This window comes from Aythya marila (assembly GCF_965140915.1).
Source record: "Aythya marila genome assembly, chromosome: W".
Lineage (NCBI taxonomy): Eukaryota > Metazoa > Chordata > Aves > Anseriformes > Anatidae > Aythya > Aythya marila.
In genome coordinates this window covers 12804705-12829716 of record NC_139081.1, presented here as the reverse complement: position 1 = coordinate 12829716, position 25012 = coordinate 12804705, and positions in this window count along the sequence as shown.

Sequence of the window (25012 nt, the reverse complement as noted above, 5' to 3'; positions counted from 1 at the left end):
TGTCTTTTAGTCGTCCTTCAGCTTTTTCCCTTCTCCTTAATCTCTTGGCCAGATATCAGAGACTTGCATAGTGTCCCATGCAATAGTCATAATAGTTAGCAATTATTCGGAAACCCCTTTGTTCTTTTATCCCCTATTGACACGAATTGCTGGACCATTCCTTTGCAAGATACAAGAACTATATACATTAACCACTCTGTTTTTCTTAGACTTGTGGTTATACAAGGGTATGTGAGACAGAAGGTCATATTCATCATACCATGCGGCCCTAGCATTGTTCCATATTGACACGAATCAGATGAACACATTTCACAGGAGTCTAAGGTCAAGTAATTAGAAGTTCTATCCTAAGTGTATTTTGTCACGTGTTTAGAATGATAGTATTTGTTTATTTCTATTACAATTATTTTTAGGTGCCTTAACTCCAGCTGCAGCCATTTCTTACCACAACAGTCCTTTCAAGAAACAACCTCCCCAGCAACACTGGAAAACTTTCCCATGGAAAAAAAAGAAACTATAACAACAAAAACAAAATCCAGACCTCAAGATCATCGAGTCCAACCTCTGACCTAATGCTAACAGTCCCCACTAAACCATATCCCTAAGCTCTACATCTAAACGTCTTTTAAAGACTTCCAGGGATGGTGACTCCAACACTTCCCTGGGCAGCCCGTTCCAATGCCTAATAACCCTCTCAGTGAAGAAGTTCTTCCTAAGATCCAACCTAAAACTCCCCTGGCTCAACTTAAGCCCATTCCCCCTCGTCCTGTCACCAGGCACGTGGGAGAACAGACCAACCCCCACCTCTCTACAGCCTTCTTTAAGGTACCTGTAGAGAGCAATAAGGTCGCCCCTGAGCCTCCTTTTCTCCAGGCTGAACAAGCCCAGCTCCCTCAGCCACTCCTCGTAGGACTTGTTCTCCAGGCCCCTCACCAGCTTCGTCGCCCTTCTCTGCACCCGCTCAAGCACCTCCATGTCCTTCTTGTAGCGAGGGGCCCAAAACTGAACACAGTACTTGAGGTGTGGCCTCACCAGAGCCGAGTACAGGGGGACGATCACCTCCCTAGCCCTGCTGGTCACACTGTTTCTTATACAAGCCAGGATGCCGTTGGCCTTCTTGGCCACCTGAGCACACTGCTGGCTCATATTCAGCCGACTATCAACCATCACTCCCAGGTCCTTCTCTGCCTGGCAGCTCTCCAACCATTCCTCTCCCAGCCTGTAGCTCTGCTTGGGGTTATTGCACCCCAGGTGGAGGACCCGGCACTTGGCCTTGTTGAACTTCATGCACCTCAGCCCATCGGTGCAGCCTATCCAGATCCTCCTGCAGAGCCTTCCTACCCTCAAGCAGATCAACACACGCGCATAGCTTGGTGTCATCTGCAAACTTACTGAGGGTGCACTCAATGCCCTCATCCAGATCATTGATGAAGATATTAAAGAGGACCGGCCCCAGCACCGAGCCCTGGGGAACGCCACTAGTGACTGGCCTCCAACTGGACTTGACTCCATTCACCACGACTCTTTGGGCCCGGCTATCCAGCCAGTTTCTAACCCAACGAAGCATGCGCCAGTCCAAGCCAAGAGCAGCCAGTTTCTTGAGGAGAATGCTGTGGGAGACGGTGTCAAAAGCCTTGCTGAAGTCAAGGTAGACCACATCCACAGCCTTTCCCTCATCCACCCAGCGCGTCACTGTCATAGAAGTTGCTTAATGCCTTCTTAGGTGCTTAATGCCTTCTTTGCGTAGAGCTTAAGGATATGGTTTAGTGGGGACTGTTAGCGTTAGGTCAGAGGTTGGACTCGATGATCTTGAGGTCTCTTCCAACCTAGAAATTCTGTGATTCTGTGATTCTGTGAGATCAGGTTCGTCAAGCAGGACCTGCCTTTCATAAACCCATGCTGACTGGGCCTGATCGCCTGCTTGCCCTGCAAGTGCTGCGTGATGACTCTCAGGAGGATCTGCTCCATGAGCTTCCCAGGCACTGAGGTCAAACTGACAGGCCTGTAGTTTCCCGCGTCTGCCCTCCAGCCCTTCTTGTAGATGGGCGTCACGTTTGCTAGCCGCCAGTCAACTAGGACCTCCCCCGATAGCCAGGACTGCTGATAAATGATGGATAGTGGCTTGGCCAGCTCCTCTGCCAGTTCTCTCAGTACCCTTGGGTGGATCCCATCTGGCCCCATCGACTTGTGCACATCCAAGTGCCGTACCAGGTCACCAACCAGTTCTTCGTGGATAGTGAGGGCCACATCCTGCTCCCCATCCCCTTCCACCAGCTCAGGGTACTGGGTATCCAGAGAACAACCGGTATTGCCGCTAAAGACTGAGGCGAAGAAGACATTAAGCACCTCCACCTTTTCCTCATCTCTTGTATATGATACCATGTGGCCTGATTCTGTGGGAGGAAGGGTGGAATTTCCTATGGGTGCAGATGTGTCAAGAAAAAGGACATTTTTTAAGCCTGGACACTCTTCCTGTCTGTCCCAGGTTAGTGATGAATTGATCAGGATTTCAAGGCTTTGCACCTTTTCATTAGACTTTGCTAGTCATTTCTATTGTTTTTATTGTGTGTATTTATCTACTGATTGTAAAGGTACCATTGTGGTTTTGAAATGTGGTGGGAATCATTTCCACATATGATAGACCAGGGTTTTTTAATCTTCAGTTTACTAATTAGCTCTTTGCTACATCTGTTGCTTGTTCCCTTGTTTCTCACAATCCCATATCTGTCAGAATATGCTCTGAGCTTTAGTCATAGAAAGAAAAAAATCTTCAATCTTCATTTACGATGAAAAAGTGCACTTGTTTGCAGAAAGGCATTGGTATAGCAGCCATCCTGTTAAGGGCAAGTTATAAAGGTAGAACGAACATTGTTATTTCTTGATCTGGTATGTGCTGGGCAGTCCAGCCTCCAGGTTATCTTACATCCTATATGGCTTATCCATAACTGTGATGCAAAAACTTGTATGCTTGAATTCTTCAACAGTAGTTCACAGTCCAGAGGCATCAGATGATTTCCAAGCTATGTACCAATATCTCCTCTCCTTCCTCACACTCCTGTTCTGTCTCTTGCTGCCTGCATTTTTCACCCAGCCTGTCACCCTGATGGGAGCAGTAGCACAGCTGGTGGGAGAACTCGGCCTCTCTGTGCAGAGCCGTTGGAATGAATTTTGGCAGGAAGGATGTGACTCAATATCCAAGGCCAACACCTCCTGAAAAAGCAAGAAGAGATTTTGGAGCAGAAGCAAAGATGGGGTAATGACCCCAATCCACAGGTGTTGAATAATTTGCTGTTGCTAAATTCACATCATGGGAAAATCCTACTGAAACTCTTTTTGCCCCCCCCCCCCATGCTGCTTGTTCATGTGCTTGTGAGACTAAAGTGGTCCTTGGTTGCCTGGTACTTTACAGCCATGCACCCTGTGATGTAGCTAACCCCATGTCTCCTCCTGAGGCACAGCTGACATGCTTTGGGCAGCACCTTTCACACATGGACTGGGCCAAGGCTTTCTGGTGGGGATGGAAAGGGTTTATTGCATAAAACAGAATAGCGTTTTTCACAGACTACCACCAACTTTGGGCAGCTCTGTAAACAGCTTGTCCCCTTTCATGATAGACTCTGAAGCTGGTAGCAGCAGCATTTACCTTAGGCTCAGGCAGGGGTGTAGCATCATGAGAAGCAGAATAGTGCAGTGCAAGTTGGAAATATTTGCAAAGCTTGCCCTTCACATCACCCAGGAGACCAGTTACCCATGAGTACCTCATTTTTTGGTTTGAATTCTGGATACTTCTTCTGGCTTGTCGTTTCTTCCAATGCCTTGCATCCATTTTCTAGCCTTCCTTTATCTGCTTTTCTTGTCCTTTTAAATTTACTCTTGGTCTCACAGGAGCACCTTCAGTACATAATACACAATAAAGGCACTTTATGTAGTCTGAAATTTTCACCCTGGAACTTTGGTTGTTTTTCTAGAGAAAAGTATCTTGTTTCCCATACCCAATGGTAACTTTATACTTGATAGATAGAGCTGGTAAAAAAATACATTTCCTGTCCAGCAAGAAATTCTGATGTCTCAAATTTGCTCAGATTCAAAATTTCTCATTGTCGTGGTTTAACTCGGCCGGCAGCTAAACACCACACAGCCATTCCCTCCCCCTCCTCCCTCCCTCTCTGGGGTGGGGGAGAGAAACGGGAAAGTGAAGCTCGTGGGTTGAGATAAAGACAGTTTATTAGGACAGGAAAATAATAATAACAATAACAATAATGATGATAATAGTACTACTACTAATAATGTGTACAAACAAGTGATGCACAATGCAATTGCTCACCACCCACTGACCGATGCCCAGCCTAACCCCGAGCAGTCCGGCCCCCCTCCCCCGGCTACCCTCCCCTGTATATCGTCCAGCATGTCGTTAGATGGTATGGAATATCCCTTTGGCCAGTTTGGGTCACCTGTCCTGGGTCTGTCCCCTCCCAGCTCCTGCTGCACCCCCAGCCTGCCTGTTGGCAGGACAGAGCAAGAAGCTGAGACGTCCTTGGCTTGGTATAAGCACTGCTCTGCAACAATTAAAACATCAGCATGTTATCAGCACTCTTCTCATCCTAAGCCAAAACATAGCATTTTACCAGCTACTAGGAAGAAAATTAACTCTGTCCTAACTGAAACCAGGACACTCATGAAATGAAAATTCTGGAAAAAAGCTAGCACACATATAACAGCCCAAAATAACCAAAGGATTTTCATAGGCAGATTTCAGACTCTGTACGTTGTAAATGTGGTGTGACGGGTTCAGATTCAGTTACCCACATATGGATTTCCAATGCCCTTTGAAATGTTGGGGAGTGTTTGGGGTATCTCCAGGGTCCTGGAGAGTATGGTGCAGGATGTCTACCCTTTTAGAACAGCACATAGAAAGCTGGTAGGATTCTTCAGGTCATCTCCAGATGACAATGAATCAGGCACAAGTAGTGAAGCTGAGCTCTGACATTGTGGACACATCATTTCGGGGGACTTTGTGAGCTCAGTCCTACCTCTGCTTCTTTGCTGTAGTTTGATCTAATGAATCTCTCTCAAAATATCAGCACTGTGCTCACTTCAGCATGTGTGTCCATGTCTGAGAGGTGGTCCATTAAATATCCTGCATAGTAGTGTTTCCAGACCAGGGAACAAGGATGTAGATCAGTGAAGCTTGCTTGAGTGCTCAGTGCAAGTCTCGGAGTGTATATTTGGGTGCAGATCTTTTCTTAAATTAGAGCTCGTGTATCTGACTGTGTAGGCATTCCTTGTAACATTACTAACAATGAAAACTCTTGTGTCACAAAAGAAAATTTTAATGTATATCATGTTTCCCAAAACTTTGCAAACTTTGGGCCATACGGGCATCCTCAGTGCTGAATATATGCACTGTGATATCAGTATAAAAAAAAAAAAAGAGGTACATAAAAAAGAGTAGAGCAGATTAAAATAAATTGGGTTACAGATGCTGGACTCACTTTTATTCACAGTCCAGCTCATCACTAACACTGCTTTGGTAGAGCTCCCCATCCCCCTTTTGACTTTCTCTTTTAGTCCAAGCTGGTGACCCTGGGTGATCCAGCTCACTTTATACCTTGGCCTAATTACAGCCAGATGAGCAGGGGGTGGAATATGATAACCATCCATATCTTTATCATAGATGAAAACAGGCCGAGTAATCATTTAGGGTGGCTGTAGTAGGTAAGGCTGGGAGTAATGAGATGGAAAGTTTAGATTGAATATCAAGATAAAATTACCCACAATACATTATTTTAGGCAAGGGGACATATTAAGCCTCAATTAGTGGCAGTATGATCTAATAGCACCACAGCTACTGACAGCATTATGGTCTCCTGGCCTATTAAATTATCTTTCAAAGAAACCGATGGAAGGCTGAACTGGACAAACCACACTGGTAACTGTAATATAAGGACTAATCCCATGATGGAGCCAGAGTGGACTAAATAGGCAATTTCCACGTGTCTTATGAGAAGACATTTTACCAGGTAATGATATTCACTAAGCTCTATGCCTGTGCAAAGATCTTTGATGTCATTTTCAAGACTGCCTAAGTGACTTAGGAGCCCTAATTCTCTTTTTCAAAATCAGCATGGTAATTTAGGCATATAAAACCTACTGTATCACCAAGTGAGAATAAAAATTGATAAAGCTCCTAAAGCTCCCTCTCTTAAAAGTCATTGGGTATCACACATATGTGTAGACACATATTAATATTTTTGTATTTTTGTGGAGTATTGCAAGCAGGCACAGACTTGCTCTGCCTGTTTGTTTTTTGTTTGTTTATTTGTTTGTTTTTTACAGCAGAGGACTAACAGAAAGCTCGGTGCAGGATAAATTAGGCAATTAGTGCAAGAAAACCCTAAACCATGCTGAAACTAGAATGGAGACTCCCTAAGTAGCACTTTGTGGTATGTTTCTTTCTGAATGTGTGTTCTGATGATACATGTACTACATGAATCAATGTATATCACCGCCAAATGTGATATATCTTCGATGTAGAAACAAGTTAGTGGCAGTTGAGCATCCAGCTCTGAATCTTCATGTCACTGCCACAAACCTCAATGCTATAGAAATCCAAAGCATCAAAGGTATTATTGCAATTTGCATAAGTAGAAAACACAGTGATTAAAAGTTATCAAAGAAAGCTATCGCTCATTTGCCAGCTCCACAAGCAGATTCCAGTGATGTCTTTCCAGCTCCTTCATAATAATCTCCATAAGTTCTTGCTAAGAGTTGCATTGAAGTAACCTGTCATTTACTCTGTCTTTCACCAATTCAGCTCAAAGAGATGCGCCAGCTGCGATCACTTGGAGTCAGAGCTTCTGTGTTGTGAGGCATCGCTGCAGCTGCAGGCAAAATGTACAGTTTGGGAGATCTGCCAAACCCAAAAGTCGTGGAAAAAGCAGAGCTTTACCACCCATAGCACCCTACCATTGCTGTAGGAGATACATCACCTTGGGAGAGGAGAGCTCACTCTCCAGTACATTTTGCATATGATGAACAGGGGCACTATGCAGGAAGATGCTCCATGTCCAAATGGCATGTTGTCTTCTTGTCTTATGGTTTCTGCTGGCTTCTGGTGTGAAAGCAGGGTGGGTAAGAGGCTGTGAAAACCAGCATGGGTCACACCTCCTGGTAGATCTGGAAAGCCTGATGTTTTGTTGTTGGGTAGGTCCTCATCTGACTCAATTTTCCCAATTTGTAAAGCTGAGTGCCACAAAATCAAGGAGGTGTTATAAAGCTCCCTCAGGCAAGGTGATGTTATTTCCAGCCTACATGTGCTTTGGAGGATAGAAAATGTCATTATCAGTCAAATATGACATTTCAAGGTAGAAAATAAAACACAATCATGGACTATTCTCAAGTGTTCATGGAATGTGTTTCAGGTTTGGTTTCAAGCCGCTTTTATTGTGACACACCAGTGTCAAACCTCATCCACAGGATAACTTGATTAGACTAAGGATTCTGGCTCAGTATAGTCAAAATCCTGAACTTAATTTAATTTGTTATATTGTTAACCTCTAAGCCCATTATGCCTAGAAGCATTTAAATCTTCATATACTAAGTGAATTGCAGGAGAGAAAAGAAAAAAAAAAAAAAAAGAAAGTGTCTGAGACCTCTCAATGTGAGTGAATCTGAGTGGTTTTCTCCATATAACTGTGAAGTCCCTTGGAGTTTGGAAAGTCATGTGGTCAGACTTGCACTCAGATCTTTGAGCCTGACAAACTTATCTGGGTTCCATGGTGGCAGAACCCCCACTTTTATATTTAAACACATGTAGGTAAACACATTTTTTTCCCAGATAAAACATGGGGGCACAGAGAGCTAGATTCTGGATTAGCTCTTCTGGATTTGTCCATATCCAATAGCAAATCTGTGACGGAGACAGAAAATAATTCATGGAGGCTTTCTTCTCATCTGTCATTCATCTTTCTGCTATCAGCCCAGGATTCTGAAGATCCAAGCATTGCATGCAATGAACTACCTCTCTTTCCAGTAAACAAAACACAGTCACCCTGAGTTCATTCAGAGCAGGGCTAAAGCTTGGTGGGGTAATGCAGCCCAATTTTTCATTACCTCATATTTTGTCTTGGAGAGCGACATCATGTGGAGTTGCATACCAGCCCAGAGCAAGGCCCTGATGAGTTTCTTGGTGAACCCAGCCCTGTGCTGGGTTTGCAGCACAGCTCAAAAGAACCTGACTTTTGCTCTCGTCCTCAGTGTTTCCCACACCTCCCATGTTGACTCTGGCAACATGTACCTTCAGTGCACAAATGTTGTAAAACCTAAAGGTGGTCCCAAACCACATCACTTGGTTTTGGATGAAGATTTGTATTTCCAAGCATGTCTGAATCCAGGATTTCTATTTAGCTCGCCATAGATATGCAGTCACCCTAGAATTGTGCATCTAGAAAACATTTTCTGGTCATTCAGGAGAGGTTTTGAATTCATAGGTAGATCCACTTCTGCAGAGAGCAGAAACATTGATATTCCAGTATTTCAGTGGGTTTTCTAGGTCTTACTAGAGCACTAATAGGAACGAGGCCCCATTTTGCTCAGAGTTAAAACTGGTAATTGACCCAAAATGTTAAACAATCCAAACAGGGGAAAAAAATGCTCTTACATTACAGATAGGCTTGCTAACTTTTTTAAGGTTAGAAGACAATCTACCTTGAAACTGAGAGCAGAACCTATAATCCAATGTTTCATTAAGAGGGTGGAACATGTTAATAGAATAGAGGATATTGTCTGTTGGCAAATGCTATGAATCAATTTATTTTATGCCTGCATACATGTTCATGTGAAAATGAGCTAACTTTCCTCTCTGTCAAATATAATACATATGGTTCTAGCAACACCTGTTTTGTTTTGCTTGCTAGAGCTGTGGGACTCTAGACTCAATAAGGTCTTTCCAATTCAAAGAATAAAAGCTCCCAGGAAAGCTAGTCAGGAGCCCCTGTTGTTACAATAGATTGCATGGCTTGTTGCATTCCGTTCAGCCAAAAATTTTTTTAATAGAATTTGAGAGCACTGTGTGAGCTAGGAGCTCTTATTTGATTTGATCTTGTCTCGGGTAAATAAAAGTAACAAAGTGGAAATGGCCTTTGACTCACTAATTAATCACTTGCTTCTGTTAACTATTCCTCCATCAATGTTATTAAGCGGCAGCTGATCTCTTGGTCTTATTGCCTTTTTTTTTTTTTTTTCCCAAGGAGGAGATTTGTGTGCAATATGATTACAATGCACAGCTGGCCAATTCTGCCCTAGTGCTGCAGCTGTTTGAAAGTGCTCAGCAATTGCAAGCAAGTGTGGTTACAGATGCACTGTTTATCTCTTGGTGATCAGAGTAATGAAGACAGCAATTTCTGTCACATGCAGAGCAGTGGTGATTAGCAATAGTTAATGTACATGTGGAATATTAGCAAGCACGTATTTACTCATATAGTCCTGACGAGGTCTTGTACTGAATACTCTTCCAAGAACAAGCCTGGAGGATATCTACCTAGTGGTACCCTTTCTGTTGGATCAGTTAGAGACATGGATCTGTCTCATTCATCATTCTCTTCTTATGCTGTACATTTTATCCTACACAAGCAATCAGATATATTTCCCACCCAGATGTAATTTTAAGTGGAAGAAAACAACAAAGGAAGATTTATTTTATCAATCCATCTCCAGGATGTGGGTGAATTGTTGCAGCCAGTGAGCTGAAGGACAGAGAACCTGGTCACTGATACTTGTAAATGCTTGTGTGAGATGATTGTACCCTCATTCACATCTCTAGTTGCATCTTACTCCCTAAAATACAATCTTCATATGGCTAGACGGATGCTTGTTTTCATGAGGTGGCCTGACACCAGTCTCACACTTCTGGTTTCTAGTTAATGTGTAAGGTCAGTTTTTGGGCAACCCACTACAGCATTGCTAGTAATAACAAGCATAGTCCGTGCTGGTAGAGGTGTAAAGAGTAAATTAGGCTATGTTCAAGACAGAAGAGCATGAATTTCAAAGTTCAGTGGGATGAGCAGGATTTCTTGTTTTGTAATGCCCATAACTTCATCTCTACAACTTTCTTTGTGCAGGTTTTCAACAAATAGAAGCCCAGGCACTCAAAATCATCATCTACTTCTTCTAACCCCATACGCTGGAGTTCTCTGATGAATGTATTTTCAGATTCTTGCTAAATGTGCTCCATGCTTAAAAATGCTGCAGCAAAATCTGATGCTGTAGTTGCATTTCAAATTACCTGTGTGAGCAATTCTCCCAGCTGATTTAGACACCTTCTAAATGAGTATCTGCCATATGAACAATTAAAAAAAATAAAGACACAATTGTATGTGCAATATATCCTGGGAAACGTTAGTCATAAGTACTGTGTAGAGGGTGTTAATATTTATTAATACTAAAACAGAGTTGGACAAGATTCTGACAACCTTCATATCTGTTGGTGGAGGTGGGATTTGCAGCATTTGGCAATTTCCAGGGCTATGGGCCCTGTGGTGGTTTTACCATGCTAGGCAGCTGAACTCCACCACAACTGCTCTCTCACTCCCCCTCCTTAGATGAGAAAGGGAAGAAGTAAAGCAAAGAACAACTCACGGGTTGAGATAAGGATAATTTAATTAAAGGGAAAAAATAATTATTAAGGAAGGATTATTATTAATTAAACTAAAGGGAAAAAAGGGAAGGGAGAAAAGGGAGGGGGAAAGGGGAAACAAAACAAAACAAGTAAAGGCTGTGTGGAAGTGCAGAGGAAAGAAATTACTCTCTACTTCCCACAAATGAGCGATGATTGACCACATCCTTGAAGCAGGGCCTCAATGCACATAGCCGGTGTTCGGGAGGACAGACGTTTTTGTAAAGAGAGCCCACCCCTCCCCTCTTCTTCCTGTTTCCACCTTTTATTGCTGAGTGTGACATCATATGGTATGGAATATCCCTTTGTTTGGTCTAGGTCAGCTGCCCTGGTGATGTGCCTTTCTCACTTTTTTGCCCACCCCCTAGGAGGGTTAGAGAGAGTCCTGATGCTGTGCCAGCACTGCTCATCAGCAGACACAACACTGGTGTGATACCACTGCTGTTCTAGCTACAAGTGCAGAGCACAGCATGATATGGGCTGCTGCAGGGAAAGTTAACATCCCAGCCAGACCTGTATCTTTTGAGATTAAACTGGACCCATGGATTGCAAGGGTCCAGCCATCATAAACCATTGTTTTTCTCAATGATTTTTATAGCCTTTAGGCTGGATTATTTTTGATCAGATCACTATTAAGTACCCAAAGTCCTTAAAAGAGTATAACCACTGATGTTTCTTTGCCACAAGGTATCTGCGGGTGGACTGTTTACAATCAAAGTATTTGCCATGCAGAAGTGAAAGGTAGTAAGAGTGGTGGAATTTCAGAGACTGGTAAAATGACCTTTGATTAAAAAGTGGTTTAGTAGAGTTGCAGTAATGTAACTGAGGTTATAGCCAGACTACCATGGCAAGGTCCTTCCCTCTACCTTGATGCATCAGAGAGCAGAACCTGGCCTAGAGCCTGTAATCACATTGAAAAATCTGTCAGGTGCTTTGGGATCTGGAGGTGAAAGGTGCTATGTAAATGTCAGTCATCATTTTCTGGAGCACTACATCCAGGCTGAGAAGCACAGCCTGCCAGAGACACTTCAACAGGGTGTTAGGAGTGATCTTCTTGTGAAACATATTGCACTAGATGTATGGATGTTTGTTGAGCATAATCATATAATTCTGGTTACTATAAATCACCTGATACACTTTCCTTTATCTCCCTATTTTATCTAATTTTCTCTCAAGTTTTCTTTATTATTTAAATAAATCAAACCAAATAGCCATGTACCAAGCTGTTTGTTTATACGAAAAAGGAATGGTCCCAGTTCTGTAAGGGTTTTTAATAGAAAATAACAGAGCTGAGTGAATCATTTAAGATGGACAGTTTATTTGGTTGTGGGTTGCTCTTTTTAGTTTGTGAAATGTTTATGAGCCAAACACAACATTCTCACATGTATTCCTTAATGAAAACAACCTGTGAAGTAATGAATAGCTCATACAGAGTCTAGGGAGGACATTCATTGCTGAGACCTCAAAACACTGCATCTATTACTTACACCAGTCACCTGGTTGTCTTGCTGCTTCCTGATTGAATTAGTCAATTAATTAAGAAACAGAGTGTGAATTTTGAGTATTGTACCCATGTATGTGGTTTGATGGTTGCTCTCAGGAATAATCAGTGTCTCAAAGGACTTGAATCTAGGCCCAGATAAACAAAGCAGCTCTAGGAAAGGGGACGGGCTATAAACAGCCTCCTATATGCATGTGATATTTTGTTCAGAGATTATTTGTGACTTGATGTTACAGGTTTCCTTTTCAATAGTCTGCAGCTTCCTAAAAGTGAGTACAAAAACAAAGAAGGGACTATCCTTGTATTTGGGCCATCTGTAGTACAAAACACATTTCCAGGAGAGAAACTGAACACAAGTTCACTTCTCTGAATGCTTGCAGGTTATTTTTCATGCCATACATCACAGATGAAGGAGCTCCCCTTTCTTTCTGTGGGGAGAATAGGCAGAGTGGTAGAAGAGGGAGATATGGGGTGGTTGTGCAGAAAGAGCACAGCAAGGCTCAGGAAGGATGGAAAGGAGCTTTTCTGCTTCAAGTCGCAACATGTGGGAAGGCCATGGGGGAGGTGAATGTCTATCTGGTGAGGGTACTGTCCCAGGCTAGTAGACACCGGTGCACAATGTACTCTAATGCCATCAAGCTATAAAGGGCCAGAGCCCATCTGTATTTATGGAGTGACGGGGAGATCCCAGCAGTTAACTGTATTGGAGGCTGAAGTGAGTCTGACTGGGAATGAGTGGGAAAAGCACCGTATTGTGACTGGCCCTGACGCTCCGTGCATCCTTGGCATAGATTATCTCAGAAGAGGATATTTCAAGGACCCAAAAAGGTTCCAGTGGGCTTTTGGCATAGCTGCCTAGAGAGAGAGGACATTAAACAGCTGTCTACCTTGCCCAGTCTCTCAGAGGACCCTTCTGTTGTGGGGTTGCTGAGGGTTGAAGAACAGCAAGTGCCAATCGCTACCACAACTGTGCACCGGCGGCAATATCTCACCAACCGAGACTCCCTGATTCCCATAAATAAGCTAATTTGTCAACTGGAGACTAAGGAGAGATCAGCAAGACTCATTCACCTTTTAATAGTCCTATATGGCCAGTGCGAAAGTCTAATGGCGAGTGGAGGCTAACAGTGGACTATCGTGGCCTGAACGAAGTCACACCACTGCTGAGTGCTGCAGTGCCGGATATGCTAGAACTCCAGTACAAACTGGAATCAAAGGCAGACAAGTGGTATGCCACAAATGATATTGCTAATGCATTTTTCTCCATCCCTCTAGCAGCAGAGTGCAGGCCACAGTTTGCTTTCACTTGGAGGGGAGTCCAATACACCTGGAATCGGCTGCCCCAGGGGTGGAAACACAGCCCTACCATTTGCCATGGGCTGATCCAGTCTGCGCTGGAGCAGGGGGAAGCTCCTGAACACCTGCAGTACATCGATGACATCACTGTGTGGGGTGACACAGCAGAGGAAGTTTTCGAGAATGGGAAGAAAATAGTCCAAATCCTTCTGAAGGCCGGTTTTGCCATAAAACAAAATAAAGTCAAAGGACCTGCACGAGAGATCCAGTTTTTAGGAATAAAATGGCAAGATGGACGTCGTCAAATCCCAATGGATGTGATCAACAAAATAACAGCTATGTCTCCACCAACTAGCAAAAAAGAAACACAAACTTTCCTAGGTGTTGTGGGGTTTTGGAGAATGCACATCCCAAATTACAGTCTGATTGTAAACCCGCTCTACCAAGTAACCCGTAAGAAGTGTGAGGAATGTTTTAACAATTCGTGTCCATAAAGAACAATTCTGTTTGAATCCTGTCTGCCTCTGGGCCCTGCACTGGCAATTCAATTCTTGAACCACAGCTGCAGTGTGTCCCAGTCTCCCCCTCATTCTAGTCAATTTATCACTCCTTAAATTTATGAACCTGTTTGCTTTTGTTATTCCGGACTTCTATTTCTAACACTGCTATAGATGTGTCTGTGAATGGCTGGGGAAGAATGTTTTAATTACTTGTGAAGCTGTTTGTGTTTGATGTCTGGGAGTTTCAGAACAACTGATAACAACTAGTGACTGTTATGGGATACTATGGGGATCTTTGGTATCTGGTTAGGGGGGCCGAGAGATTAAGAGGAAGGAGAAAGAATCTGAAGGACGGCTGGGAGACAAGACTTGAAGAGAATGTTCTATAAACTTGGTATGGTGCCAAGTAAGTACAAAGGTGGAGAGGAAGACTACGAGCCTTCAGCATGAAAGACCCCTAGAGACCCCCAGAAGAGACCCCAGAGGAGACTGCGCATGCTCCAGTAGTAGGGACTGGACCCCGGAAGCTAATTATAATAATCTATTTTTTTAGAAGTAGTAATGAATATGTATTAGTCTAGGAGCATAAAAATCAGCTGCTTGATGTAACTGGTGTGTGTCCTGGTGGAGCGGAGACTCCCGGTGCACCCAGCGCTGTTTGCTTACCTCTATTCCTTTATATTCTTTTAATAAATCCTATTTTTTTATTTAATCCTAATTTGAATCCTGAGCCATTTATAACAGAAGAATGAGTTTGAATGGGGCCCTGAGAAACAACAAGCCTTTGAACAAATCAAGCAGGAAATAGTTCATGCAGTAGCCCTTGGGCCAGTTCGAACAGGACCAGATGTAAAGAATGTGCTCTACACTGCAGCCGGGGAGAACGGCCCCACCTGGAGCCTCTGGCAGAAAGAACCTGGGGAAACTCGAGGCCGACCCCTGGGGTTTTGGAGTTGGGGATACAGAGGATCTGATGCCTGCTACACTCCAACTGAAAAGGAGATATTGGCAGCATATGAAGGAGTTCGATCTGCTTCGGAGGTGGTCAGTACTGAAGCGCAGCTCCTCCTGGCACCCCGATTGCTGGTACTAGGCTGGATGTTCAAAGGAAGGGTCCCCTCTACACATCATGCAACTGATGCTACATGGAGCAAGTGGGTTGCACTGATTACTCAGCAGGCTCAAATAGGAAACCCCAGTCGCCCAGGAATATTGGAAGTGATTATGGACTGACCAGAAGGCAAATACTTTGGGATATCATCCGAGGAGGAGGTGGGTCATGCTGAAGAAGCCCCACTGTACAAGCAGTTACCAGAGAATGAGAAGAAATATGTCCTGTTCACTGATGGGTCCTGCTGTATTGTGGGGAAGCATCGGAGATGGAAGGCTGCTGTATGGAGTCCTACAGGACGAGTTGCAGAAGCTGCTGAGGGAGAAGGTGAATCGAGTCAGTTTGCAGAAGTGAAGGCCATTCAGCTGGCTTTAGATATTGCTGAACGAGAAAAATGGCCAGTTCTCTATCTCTACACAGATTCATGGATGGTAGCAAATGCCCTGTGGGGATGGTTACAGCAAAGGAAGCAAAACAACTGGCAGCGCAGGGGCAAACCCATCTGGGCTGCTGCATTGTGGCAAGATATTGCTGCTCGGGTGGAGAACCTGGCTGTAAAGGTACGCCACGTAGATGCTCATGTGACCAAGAATCGGGCTAGCGAAGAACATCAAAACAACCAGCAGGTGGATCAGGCTGCTAAGGTTGAAGTAGCTCAGGTGGACCTGGATTGGCAGCATAAAGGTGAATTATTTATAGCCCGATGGGCCCATGACACCTCAGGCCATCAAGGTAGAGATGCAACATACAGATGGGCTCGTGATCGAGGGGTAGACCTGACCATGGACACTATAGCACAGGTTATTCATGACTGTGAAACATGTGCTGCAATCAAGCAAGCCAAACAGTGAAAATCTCTTTGGTATGGAGGACAATGGCTGAAATATAAATATGGAGAGGCCTGGCAGACTGATTACATCACACTCCCTCAAACTCGCAACGGCAAGTGCCATGTACTTATAATGGTGGAAGCAACCACCGGATGGCTGGAAACATATCCTGTGCTCCATGCCACTGCCCGGAACACTATCCTGGGCCTTGAAAAGCAAGTCCTGTGGCGACATGGTACCCCAGAAAGAATAGAGTCAGACAATGGGATTCATTTCCCAAACAACCTTATAGACACTTGGGCCAAAGAACATGGTATTGAGTGGGTGTATCACATCCCCTATCATGCACCAGCCTCTGGGAAAGTTGAACGATATAATGGACTGTTAAAGACTACACTGAAAGCAATGGGCGCTGGGACATTCAAGCATTGGGATACGCATTTGGCAAAGGCCACCTGGTTAGTCAATACTAGGGGATCTGCCAACCGAGCTGGACCTGCCCAATCAAACCTGTTACATACTGTAGAAGGGGATAAAGTTCCTGTAGTGCATGTAAGAAATATGCTGGGTAAAACAGTCTGGGCTACTCCTGCCTCAGGAAAAGGCAAACCCATTCGTGGAATTGCTTTTGCTCAGGGACCTGGATGCACTTGGTGGGTAATGCAAAAGACCGGAGAGGTCGGGTGTGTACCTCAAGGGGATTTAATACTGGGTGAGAATAGCCCATGAATTGAAATGTATCATGTTAATTACTATACAATACTGTACGTCATCACTGCCATGACTACTATATACCCTAGATGAAAATGGTGATTAATTAGAATGTATGGGAAAGAGTGTAACCTGAGCATGACATAAATGGAATGGAATAAGGGGTGGATAGATGTCCTGGTTTCAGTTAGGACAGAGTTAATTTTCTTCCTAGTAGCTGGTAGAATGCCCCTGAACACTGTTGACAATGTCAGATTTCATTCACCTGTAATGGGAAACCAAACAACTTTACAGATAGCTATTGATGTCACAGATATCTTCAGTCAAGAGGGAGGAATCTTACCATAGCTTTTATTTGCCAGTGTTTTCCTGTAGTGTTTCTGGTGATTAAACAACTAGTGTTAACTGTGGGTTCAGTGAGCATAATGGAGAATAACCCAACATGAAGGTGATGAAGGCTTGTATTACACTGTCAATTTCACCCTCTAAAAGGAAGAGTTGATGTAATAGAGGAAAATATCCATGTTGGATAGCTCTGCAGTTTGTATGTTATATACAAGTATGAGTATATATCTTTATATATATGTATATATACAGATATACAGTATATATATGAGTATATATCAGAGTACCTAATCAGATCTTTTTTAACCATCAGTTCATTTTCTTCAAATCACTTCTTTGTTATGATCTTCTGATTGTTTACAAATGGTTTCTTATTCAAAGCTCTGTCTATAGATGATGCTGAAATAGCATTACCTTATTGCTCTGATAAGTCAGAAGCTGTTCTGGTCACATATAGGAAAAATGTTTACAGTATCAAGGTGTGGTTTACGCTTTCCACCTGGACTTCAAGTCAGGCATGCAAACGAGAGACATGGAAAAGGACTCCCTCAAAAGGCTTCTGCTGCTTCCTGTTTTAATGAAATGAGTGAATATATCTCTGTGGGATTCATGTGGAAGACTGCTGAGTCCAAATAAAATCTCCTATGGAAAATCTGAGCATAACCTATCAGACTTCTGCTGAAGTTCACAGCAGGTCTCAAAGAGACCTCGACAATTGTTTCTAATGGACACCATAATTGTAAAAACTTAGTCAAAAGAATCAGCAAGGATTTTGGTCTTTGTCCAAAGAGAGAGTGAGAGGTTTATTGGTGCCATTTCAACAACGGGATGAAAAGAAGAATTCTGGGTCCTGTTGGATAATTCTTCCCCATCACGATGTTATAATGACCTTGGGAAAAAAAAAGATAACAAAATGAACAACAGCTTGAATGCATTGCAATTTGAAAAACTTCATAGGGTTTACATTTTGGGTAATTACACTGTGCATCAGCTAGGACAAGGAGGAATGTTGTGCTCAGCTGTGGAAATAATTCTGGTCATTGAGAAGTATTTTGGCTAGGTCTCCCCCCCACAATCAGAAACTTTCATGTGCCAAGCTAACCACTCTTTTTTGTTGATAAATTCAAAGTATATGCAGATGAAGTAAAAAAAAGTGTGCATAGTATAAGCACAAAGATAAATTACTACACAGGAAAATTATATTGCAGTCACCATTGAACATCACTGACAATATCACCTTATGTTCAGAAGTAGTATAAAATGTCAATAAAATACTAGAAATTACTAGGAAAAATAATATATATATTAGTGCTATAAATCTATGGATTGTCTACATTTGAAATTAGTCTCAGAAGAGTATAGAAGAACAGTACAAAAAGTAGAGACTTCTATTTGAGGAGATGCTGTGGTCTTAACAGTTTTAAAATGAGACAAACAGGGTAGATGCTGGCTTGTGACTAATGTTCATAAAACCATGAATGTTCTATGGGGAAAGTACATAGTAAATAATATATATATTTTTTTCATGGTTGACAAATAACTATCGGAGGGCACTGAATGAAATTGTGTTGTGGTTTAACCCGGACAGCAGATAAGCACCACACAAGCGCACTAAGCTCACCCTCCCCCCTCCCTCTCTGGGATGGGGGAGAGAATTACAAAAAAAATGAAAGCCTGTGGATTGAGATAAAGACAGTTTATTAGGACAGAAAAGAAAGGATGATAATGATGATGATGATGATGATGATGATGATGATGATGATGATAATAATAATAATAATGTGTACAAAAGAAGTGATGCACAATGCAATTGCTCACCACCCGCTGACCAATGCCCAGCCTATCCCTGAGCAGCCAGCCTCCCCACCCCGGCCAGTCCCCCATATTAATTGTTCAGCATGACGTCAGATGGGATGGAATACCCCTTTGGCCAGTTTGGGTCAGCTGCTCTGGGTCTGTCCCCTCCCAGCTCTTGCTGCACCCCCAGCCTGCCCGCTGACAGGACAGTGTGAGAAGCTGAAAAGTCCTTGTGTAAGCACTGCTCTGCAACAATTAAAACATCAGGGTGTTTTCAACATTATTCTCATCCTAAATCCCAAACACAGCACCCTACCAGCTACTAGGAGGAAAATTAACTGTATCCTAGCCAAAACCAGGACAATTGTCAGGCAGTAGGTTTAAAGCAAGTGTGATGATGAATCACCTTGTAATAAAATGCATGGTTAAACTATTAACTCTTTGCCAGAACATACTGTGGAGGTCAGATATTAATTGTTAAATATAGTCATCGAGACACAAGATGCTGCTTGGAAAGTTCATAGGAAAATAGTAAGAGAGGTTATACCAAGAGGAATGTGCTATTCTATCTCATTGCTCAGATATAAATCTCCTAAGCATCTGCTATAAATGCTAGTGCAGATAAGATAATGGGCTAGATAAGCCTTTGGTTTGACCTGTTATTCTTACATTTAATGCTGTGTTCTTTTGCCCTGTCTGTCAGATCTAGAAGTCCACTAAAAACAGGAAGAAAAAAAGAGTGTAGATATCCCAGAGCTGATTGTGTATATACCAAGCCATTATTTAACAGGTTGGATGTAAGGGGCTTCGAAAAACCATGTGGTGGGGCTGGTAGATGGATGCCAAGGGAGTGTAGTATGGTGGTAAAAGAGACCAAAACATGTTAGGATGAAGAGAGGGATCAGTAGGAACACCTTGAGCAAATAAAAGGGAAGATACTATTTCTCTCAGTTATTTTCATGACTTCTATGTGTTTGTATATTCTCATTTTGTTGTGGTTTAACCCAGACAGCTGCTAAGCACCATGTAGCCGTTCACTAACACCCCGTCCCTGGTAGGATGGAGGAGAGAATCAGGAAAAAAAAGTGAAAGCCTGTGGGTTGAGATGAAGACAGTTTATTAGAACAGAAAAGAAAGGAAAATAATAATAATAATGATAACAGTACTACTACTACTAATTATGCACAATGCAATTGCTCACCACCCACTGACCAATGCCCAGCCCGTCCCTGAGCAGTGGTCCCCCCACCTGTGCCGAGTCTGTCTGGGAAGGAGTTAACTTTCCCTGCAGCAGCCCACACAGTGCTGTGTTCTGCACTCGTAGCTAGCACAGCACTGGTATCACTCCAGTGTTGTGTCTATTGCTGCATAATGCTGGCACAGCATCAGGACACCCTCCAAGCCCCCAAGAGCCAGCAAGCTGGGGGTGGGCAAGTGATGGGGAGGGGATATCACCAGGGCAGCTGACCTAAACCAACCAAAGGGATATTCCATACCACATGATGTTACACTCAGCAATAAAAAGGGGGGCTCTCGTGGGGGAGGGGGCTGTCCTCCCGAACAACTGTTACGCGTTTTGAGGGCCTGTTTTCCAGGACGTGGCCGAACATTGCTCGTTGATGGGAAGTAGAGAGTAACCTTTTTTTTTCTTTCCTTTATCTCTGTGCTTCCACGCGGCCTTTTTTTTTTTTTCCCTTTTCCCTTTAATTAAATCGTTCTCATCTCAAACCTTGAGCTCTTTTTGTCATATTTTCTCTGCCTTCCTCTTTGAGGAGGGGGGAGTGAGAGAGCAGCTGTGGTAGAACTCTGCTTGACTACAACTGTGCACTGGCGGCAATATCACACCAACCGAGACTCCCTGATTCCCATCCATGAGTTGGTTCATCATCTGGAGAGCCAAGGAGTAATCAGCAAGACTCATTCACCTTTTAATAGTCCCATATGGCCAGTGTGAAAGTCTAATGGCGAGTGGAGGCTAACGGTGGACTACTGGGGCCCGAATGAAGTCACGCCACTGCTGAGTGCTGCAGTGCCAGACATGCTAGAACTCCAGTACAAACTGGAATCAAAGGCAGACAAATGGTATGCCACAACTGATATTGCTAATGTATTTTTCTCGATCCCTCTGGCAGCAGCATGCAGTCGACAGTTTGCTTTCACTTGGAGGGGCATTCAGTATACTTGGAATCGACTGCCCCAGGGGTGGAAACACAGCCATGGATCAGCCCATTTGCCATGGACTGATCCAGATGACACTGGAGCAGGGGGAAGCTCCTGAACACCTGCAGTATTCTGATGACATCCTCGTATGGGGCAACACAGCAGAAGTTTTTGAGAAAGGGAAGAAAATAGTCCAAATCCTTCTGAAAGCCAGTTTTGCTATTAAACAGAATAAGGTCAAAGGACCCACACAGAAAATCCAGTTATTGGGGGTAAAATGGCAGGATGGACATTGCCATGTTCCAATGGATGTGATCAACAAAATAACTGCTATGTCTCCGCCAACCAGCAAAAAGAAACACAAGCTTTCCTAGTGTGGTGGTTTTACCGTGCTAGGCAGCTGAACACCACAACCGCTCTCTCGCCTGGTGGGATTTTTGAGAATGCATGTTCCAGACTATAGTCAGCTTGTGAGTCCTCTATATCAAGTGACTCGAAAGAGGAACTATTTTGAATGGGGCCCTGAGAAAAACAGGCCTTTGAACAACTCAAACAAGACATAGCTCATGCAGTAGCCCTTGGGCCTGTCCGTACTGGACCAGCTGTGCAAAACATACTGTACACTGCAGCTGGGGAGCATGGGCTCACCTGGAGCCTCTGGCAGAAAATCGCAGGAGAAACTCGAGGTTGACCTCTGGGGTTCTGGAGCTGGAGCTATTGAGGATCAGAATCCAATTACACCCCAACTAAAAAGGAAATATTAACAGCATATGAGGGGATTCAAGCCGCTTCAGAAGTTGTTGGTACAGAAGCACAACTCCTCTTGGCCCCACGGCTACCTGTGTTACATTGGATGTTCAAAGGGAAAATCCCCACTACACACCATGCAACCAACACTATGCAGAGTAAGTGGGTAGCATTAATTATACAGTGGGCTCGAATGGGGAAACCCAGCTGTCCAGGAATCCTGGAAGAGATCATGGACTAGCCAGAGGGCAGGGATTTCGGAGTGTCAACAGAAGAGGTAACTCGTGCTGAAGAGGCACCACCATAAAATGAGTTGCCAGAAGACAGAAAGCAGTACATGTTGTTTACTGACAGATCCTGCCGGGAGCCATTGGAAATGGAAAGCTGCTGTGTGGAGTCCCACACGATAAGCTGTGGAGGCCATGGAAGGGGAAGGCGAGTCGAGTCAGTATGCAGAAGTGAAAGCCATACAACTGGCCCTAGAGCTTGCTGAAAAAGAAAAATGGCCAATATTGTATCTCTACACTGATTCATGGATGGAGGCAAATGCTCTGTGGGGGTGGCTGCAGCAATGGAAAGAGAGCAACTGGCAGCGCAGAGGTAAACCTATCTGGGCTGCTATCCTGTGGCAAGATATTGCTGTCTGGGTAGAAAACCTGGATGTAAAAGTACGTCATGTAGATGCCCACATGCCCAAGAGTCGCGCTACTGAAGAACATCAGAACAACGAAGAAGTGGATTGAGCTTCGAAAATTGAAGTGGCTCAGGTGGACCTGGACTGGGGATGTAAGGGTGAGCTGTTTGTAGCTCGATGGGCCCATGAAACATCAGGACATCTGGGGAGGGATGCCACATACAGATGGGCTCGTGATCGAGGGGTGGACCATTGAGGCCATCACACAGGTTACTCCCTCCAAGCCCCCAAGAGCCAGCAAGCTGGGGGTGGGCAAGTGATGGGGAGGGGATATCACCAGGGCAGCTGACCTAAACCAACCAAAGGGATATTCCATACCACATGATGTTACACTCAGCAATAAAAAGGGGGGCTCTCGTGGGGGAGGGGGCTGTCCTCCCGAACAACTGTTACGCGTTTTGAGGGCCTGTTTTCCAGGACGTGGCCGAACATTGCTTGTTGATGGGAAGTAGAGTACCTTTTTTTTTTTCTTTCCTTTCTCTCTGTGCTTCCAAGTGACCTTTGTTCTTTTTCTTTTCTTTTTTTTTCCTTTCCCTTTTCCCTTTAATTAAATCATCCTTATCTCAAACCTTGAGCTCTTTGTGTTATATTTTCTCTGCCTTCCTCTTTGAGGAGGGGGGAGTGAGAGAGCGACCGAGGTGGAACTCAGCCGCCCACACGAGTAAAACCACCACACCACCCTGGCCAGACACCCCTATATATTTTTCAGCATGACACCATATGGTATGGAATACCACTTTGGCCAGCCTGGGCCAGGTATCCTGGCTCTGTCCCCTCCCAGCTCTTGCTGCACCCCCAGCCTGCCCGCTGGCAGGACAGTGTGAGAAGCCGAAAAATCCTTATGTAAGCACTGCTCTGCAACAATTAAAACATCAGGGTGTTTTCAACATTATCCTCATCCTAAATCCAAAACACAGCACCATACCAGCTACTAGGAGGAAAATTAACTCTATACTAGCCAAAACCAGGACACGTTTAGAGAAGACATCCCATGAATGTTTTTGAAACCTAAAGTAAGCTTTTAAGTAATTAGTCTTCTTTGGATGGTGCACCATTTCTTTGGATATAGTTTGATTAATGTATTTCACCCTCTTTAAGTGGAGCACAACCCCAAAGCATTTTTATTGTAATTTTGTTGAGTAAGCAAACATGCTAGGAATTTTGAGGAGCCTGGTCTTACCTGACAAGTCAAGACATAATAAGAATAGTTGAAGAACAAAACATCTAGCCTACTCTAATTGGATTATGCCATATTCTTTTTATGCAGCAAATATTTGATCTCCTATATCTTTTGATTGTGGTTACTAATTTACTGGCTTCTCATCTTTCTTTCATTCTAGTACAGACAAGAACAGCCACAGGAAACAGGATTCCATTGAATTCGGAGCAGAAGAACACAGAATTTTCATTGTAGGAATGCCAGAGAACATAGGGTGGATATGTATCAGAGAGACAAGTTTAGTAACAAAGTGCATTGTTGGCTCAGGAAATGGTGAACACTAAGATTATAGTAAGCTTAAGGGAATGCAAAATAATAAAAAGTGGTATTGAAGATTATTTAGCAGGGTGTTTGAGGAAATGTCTTGCTGGGGATATTCCTTTTTTGGAATACCTGGAAGGGAAAATATGGGACTGAGAGAAACCAGATATGAAAAGGAAAAAGTTATGAACTTCAAAAGTCATCAAAAAGGATGAAGCTGGGAATGTGAAGTTTCAGAAACAGGTATTTGGGTATTATCTTATGGCTTTTGCAAAGCTCTGTAAACAAAGAACTCATTTTTATTTATCTATCTATTTTTAAATGTGTGCCTAACTAAACATTGTGTTAAAGATATCAGCTAAGGTATTGCTGATCATTGTGCAGGATGGGAAGCTATAAACAGAATGAAATTTTACTTTTGCACATTCTGTATGTTAAATAAGTAATAATATTTCACATCAGTTCAATACTCAAGTTTCTCAAAGAACTTCACACAGTAACTGTAGGACAACAACAACAAAAAAATCCACTCATGTCCCTGTATACTACTAAGGTGGCATGAAAATGGTCCATATTGCAAAGACCTCAAGCAAACACTATGTTTGTGTAAAAGGTCTGAATAATGTGTGGAAATCTTACCTGAAAAATATTTAAGCTGTTACTGCCTACAGTTTTTCAACCTGCTGGGAGCCAAGGTTATCAACCCCCTAGCAGAAAGAGCAGAATGGTGAGTATACCTGCTGGGAGCCAAGGTTATCAACCCCCTAGCAGAAAGAGCAGAATGGTGAGTATGTCCACAGCTCACCTAAACAAGTCAGTGCCCCCTTTAAGAGATCATGAACACACAAGCAAAGAAAGAAGAAACAATAAATCTTTTCCTCTTTCAGTATGAACCAGCCTACTCATTTGGCTGCCAGGAAGGGACTTTCTTCTTATTTCCTCAGTTTTCAGTTCTCTTCTAGGCTTTGCCAACAATTTGTTGTTATTTGCAAAGATTATAAGTTTTTCTGACCTCCCATTAGCTTATATTTGAATAAATATAAAATATTTGGAGTGTGGTTTACTTATGGTTATCCATGATCAAGAGTGGTGATTTGTGTCCAAAATGCAGAGAAGGCCTTCAGGACTTGGGAAGGAACTGGGGGAGCTCTCAGAAAGAGGAACTGCT